The sequence below is a fragment of the Hippopotamus amphibius genome, chromosome 13, assembly GCF_030028045.1.
Source record: "Hippopotamus amphibius kiboko isolate mHipAmp2 chromosome 13, mHipAmp2.hap2, whole genome shotgun sequence".
NCBI classification, from domain to species: domain Eukaryota; kingdom Metazoa; phylum Chordata; class Mammalia; order Artiodactyla; family Hippopotamidae; genus Hippopotamus; species Hippopotamus amphibius.
In genome coordinates this window covers 72,080,876-72,086,235 of record NC_080198.1, presented here as the reverse complement: position 1 = coordinate 72,086,235, position 5,360 = coordinate 72,080,876, and the positions used below count along the sequence as shown (strand labels likewise).

At 40.2% G+C, this 5,360-nt stretch overlaps 1 protein-coding gene across 1 annotated transcript in view; it reads right to left on the bottom strand.

The window, feature by feature from the left end:
• Positions 1 to 4,427: 4,427 nt before the first annotated feature.
• Positions 4,428 to 5,360, bottom strand: part of LOC130835244 (cGMP-specific 3',5'-cyclic phosphodiesterase-like) — a 39,861-nt gene continuing 38,928 nt past the window's right edge. The window contains exon 5 of the mRNA XM_057706677.1: positions 4,428 to 4,571. The gene's annotated coding sequence lies outside the window, so the exon portion shown is untranslated. The remainder of the gene's footprint in view (positions 4,572 to 5,360) is intronic.

The window sequence follows — 5,360 nt, the reverse complement described above, 5'->3', positions numbered from 1 at the left end:
GGTGCTCAGTGGTATTTCATTTTTTACCTTCAAGTTCTTTTTATACCTGGAAAGAACCAAACAACACTTCTGTTAGTCTGTTTCTTAAATGTAATGGGAGAAGCTGTGTTCATGCTAAGGATGCTAGTTCTCACTGCTCCAGGGCAAAGCATGTCTCCTTCATCTCTGTTACTCTGTGTGCACAGCATAGCGAGTAGTTTGATAGACCTTTTCAAAGTGTGTGCTGAGCAGAGGCTGGTCCAGGAAGGCCCTGAAAACACTTCCTCGATGGCAGGAAATAGGCATTTTCTGAATGTTGAGTGTTGAGTATGGACCATCGTTTATATTTTAGAGCTTTATTTACAGAACCATTAACTCATTCTTATATTTGTTATTTATGACACTATATATTATATATGTATTTTTGTAATTATAATTTATTATACACTCACGTCTTGCCTACTTCAAAAAGTATTGAGGGGCTGAACAAAGATACATGGTACATGGTTTGTAAAAATAATTATACAGTCTTTTTCCTAGCAGAGACAGGCAAAATAAAAGCTGGGATTAGAGAGATTTAAAATACATTTTCAACCTTAATTTTTAAAAAGATTTTTTAGTATAGGTTATTTTAAGTTTCCTTTCTTAAGATGTTGTTCATACAATTTTCTCTTTGATTATAGCTAAAACTGAAAAACTGTTAGCATACAGGCTGAACCCCAACTGAAAAATCAGTCAGTCAATCTCAGACCAGTGGCTAGGGTGTCTCATGTGTAAGTGATAGACATACTTCCCATTTATCTCTGGGGAGTCAGAAGGTGATTGTCACCAGTGAAACTGCTTTCTGACAGTTTCTGCTGATTCTCTTTTGACTTCTGATATGGAAACTACCATATCTTTTGGTTAATTCACAAATTGAACACTTAGGTGGGCCTAGGATTTAGATCTTTACAAGTCCTATGAAAGATGCCTAGGGGACTTGGGCACACTGCTCTGGAACTCCCCACTAGCCAGAACCACATGTAGAAACACTAAAGGTAGAATGAGATCAAAGACACCTCACGTGCAGAAATCCCTGTGACTCCACTGATTCATGGAACAGTTAAAGCTACAACTCTTCAGTGGGATTTATGAAATGAAAATAATTTTGCAGGAAGCCCACCTGAAGGATAATCTAGATTCAGTGGGCACTATGAATATATATATATATATATATATATATATATATATATATATATATATATATGGAAACATACCTTATAATTCAAGGTGGCTTTTTTCTACACTTAATTTCAACAGTTTTACCCTATGTCTGTGTATTTTAAGATTTCTATGAAACACAATTATCAGATAAAATTCTTTTTCTACATAGTAATTCTAAAGACATTATGAAGCTAAAAATATATGGCCAATGGGGAAGATAGACACCTATCTGCTGGATTTTATAGATTTTTTTTCTGATGTAGATATCCATGTGTATTGACACCCAAAGTACTGTGCAGAAACTTCCCAATACACTGACCTTGCAAAAGTCATTTCAGTAATTCTCTTCTTAGTGAAATGAAGTGCCAAAATTATCCACTCCCTTGAAACCAAACCTAGGAGTTATCCAAAAGTCCAGAGCATGGTTTCCACTCTCCTATAACATTGAGCACTTACCATATGCCAAGCACTGTTGTAAATATTTTATAAACACTATTTCCTTTAATTGTCAAACAACCACACCGGGCAGTCTTTTTTAGCCCCATTTTACAGATGAGGAAACTCAGAGAGGTTAAGTGAATTGCCAAAAGCAGCAGAAACAGGGTTTGAACTCAGACAACCTGACTCATGAGCCTGTGCTCGTAACCACTTGGCCTCCATGGGTGTTGACCTGTAGGTCCCGGAAGAAGCCTCCTCCTCTTGCCTGTCCTCAGCCCCACCTCTTCCCACAGAGCCACCAGGCTTTCTGATGGGATTGTTCTTTTATTTGTGGAGTGAGATGATATATCTCATGATATTATACCAACAGAGCTAGATGCTAGCTTGGAAATGTTTAAACTGTATCACAACAAAGCTTTATACTACAGTGATTCTCCTAGGGTCTCATTGTGTTTCTTCACACTCAGTCACAACTCAGTGAGATTTTCTCAGTAGAGGTCAGAAAGAACAAAGCTAATGTAAACTAACTCGAGAAGAAGGGAGAGGAGGGCTGCAGTTTTCATTTCTATCGTGTGTCCCTTACTATGGATACCCCTCTCCTTTCCTTTACCTCAACCTTTATACCAGGGAGTAAGCCCCAATGGTTTGTGGAATTTATAGGAGTCTAGGGAGATTTCTCTTTACACAGGGGTGTCCCCTTAGATGCTTAGGAGAAGGGATTGTGGTGTATTCTGTAAGTATCTGTCATTTCACTGGTAAATTAATAGTAATCGTCATCTTTTGACCTAAATAAAATTCATTTTTTCATTGTTTCTGTATTCTTCAATAACTAAACATGAGGATAGTGATGTCTAAAGATGGTGTGAGCTACGTACAGTCCCTTCCCATTTGTAAATTCTTCATGGACCTCTACTAGTATTAATATCTTAGTATTTACAAAGCAGATCCTGTTCTAAACAACAGAGGTAATAATTTTATTTGAAAAATAACTTATTAAGCATTCTAATGAATATCAAAAGTGATATTGAAGATTTCATCTGAGTTTAATTCTTGAGAACAGAATTTTCTAGTGTATGTAGTATGAAAAAGAAAGGACAAAAACCTCAAAACAATTTTCACTGAATATTAACATCCCACACAACTGGAGAAATATAATTTCTTTGTGAAGAAATAAACATTTTAATCCCCCTTATTATTACATACAAGCTAAATTTTACTTATTCTGACCAACTACATAGGTAGCAATCAGCTGTTTATTCCATTTGTGTTGATTTCTGTAGCATCAGTCTAAAGATGAGTGAGTTTTCACCTGAAGTCTGAAGGTGAGCTGAGGTAAAAGGAAACTTCATTCAGTCCCTCCACCCCTTCTTACGGCAAGTGGAAAAACTGGGTGCTAAACTCAGATTATTAATTGGAACAGACTGATTCAGGGCATAACACGGTCCTCCATCTAAAAAGATGAGGCACGACAGGGAAGAAGTACGTTTGTTATCACAGAAGGCTATTTCTTTTTTGTTGTTTCTTTCTGGAATAAAAAAAAACAATTTTTCTTTCATATTAATAATGATCATGACTATACCTAAATGTATTATGGGAATGATCTTGTAGGTAGTTTTCTAAAAATTGTGGAGAAAATTTGTGCAAGGTTGGCGGCATTCAGTCCTGCTAGTTATTGCAATGGAAGAATTGTGTTCCCCCCGCTCCCTGCCAACACCTTCACACCCTGACGCCCTCACTGCCAACACGACTATATTTGGAGATGGAGCTTTTAGGGTGTAATGAAGGCTTAGGAGGTCATGAGGCTAAGATTCTAATCCAGTAGGATGGGTGGGCTTGTTAGAGGAGGGAGAGAGCTTTCTTCCACTCTCCCCACATCCATGCACTGAGGAAATGCCATGTGAACATACAGTGAGAGCACAGCCATCTGCAAGCCAGGAAGAGAGCTCTCATTAGAACTTCCCTACGCTGGTGCCTGATCTTGGACCTCCAGCCTCCAGAACTATCAGAAAATAAGTTTCTGTTGTTTACGCCACCAAGTCTATGGTATTAGTTGCATTTGTATTCAGGGTTGAGAGCAAAGTGCACCCAGTTGGTTCTGTCTCCAACATGTATTCCAGATCTGTCTGGCCTCATCTTTCATTTTCACTGTCAACCCCACGATGGAGCCTTTGTTCCTGTTCATCAGGACTGTTGCCTCCTCTAACTAGTCTCCGTGCTTCCACTCTTGCTTACCCAAAAGTCCATCATCTTCCAATAGTTAGAAAATTCTGCTAAAAATATACACTAGATATGGCTCCTATCCTAGTTAAACACCCTTCAGCAGAGTATTTCAACCCCTTCCAGGCCTGTGGAGACCCTCTGTGACCTGACTACCATATCACATCTAATGTCACGCCCCCTGCTTTAGGCTCCAGTCACACTGGCCTTCCCTGAACTCCTCCCTCCAGGGGACTGAGCCGCACCCACTTGGGCCTAGACGCCTAGGAGACTCATGCACCTTGGCTGGGGATGGTGGCTGCTGCTCACCCCGCAGGTCCAGTTTAGAGGCTGCCGCCTTGAGAGGTTCTCCTGCACAACCCCTCTCTAAGAGGGTCCCATCCTCTACACGGTACCCTATCTCCCTTGTATCAGAAGCACTCATCACAATCTGTAATTTCCCCCTCTTATTTTTATCATCTATCTGCAAGCCCCGGGCAAGAGAGACACTGTCATATTTTCCTACAATGAGGGTTAGCGAATGTGCAATTTTATGATCCTCGGGAGAGCATGCCATGTATACGCACTTGGTATTAGATATAAGCAACACATCGCTGTATAAGAAGAGGTGCTGCTTCTGCCTCCTCCAGCCTCTTTTGAGTTCTACGGGGCTGTGGATCAGCAGGGTATGATTGGCTCCCTCAGAGGATGTAGTATTTTGGCTGTGGGTGTCCACCTCAACGGAAGGGCTTCTCCTGCAAAACACAAACACCATAGAACAGCGAGTCGCTGGTCAGATATGGGATGGAGTTTATGTTAAATGTCAAGCTCGACACACCTCTAAAAATTAGACTCAATCTCCCAAACAGGGCTTCATAGCTCAAACTCAGGAGTCAGTAAGTTATAGAACGTTCCTGAAAGAAATGAGGTCACCTAGGGAGTTGATATGGACAGAGAACAGTTTCAGGAACAAAACCCTGGGGCATGTGGACTCTTAAAGGTGGGGAAAAGAAGAAAGCAGCAAAGCTGCTCAGGAACTGTTAGGAAGAGGAGAACCAAGAGGCCAAAGGTAGAGAGTATGACAAGAAGGTGAAAACCACCACCACCACCAAACCAACAACAACCACCCAAAACAGGACAATGTGTGGCCTCATATAGATAAAATAAAAGGATGTGGAGATTTGCAAAGAAGTAATTACAATGCAGTTTCACGTGAACATAAAACTTTAGATAACTGAGGATTCTGGAAGATTGACCCCAATCTTATCTAAGTATTCCAATTTGGGGGAAAATTCTCAAAGATCAGCAAATAATGCTGGAAACATCAAAAAGTTTCTAAGTATGGTAGTGCTTAGCTATTCTTTGGTTGAGCTATGACTACGCTCTAACATAACTCTCAGGTCATGATAGGTAAAACAACTAAGTTGAACAGAAAATACTCTTTGATAAATAGAACAGACGTTTTCATAGATCTACAGAAAGTTCTCCCCCGTGGAGCCAAAAAAGTGTCTCCTACTCCCCACTCCACCCCAGGAATGTAAAGC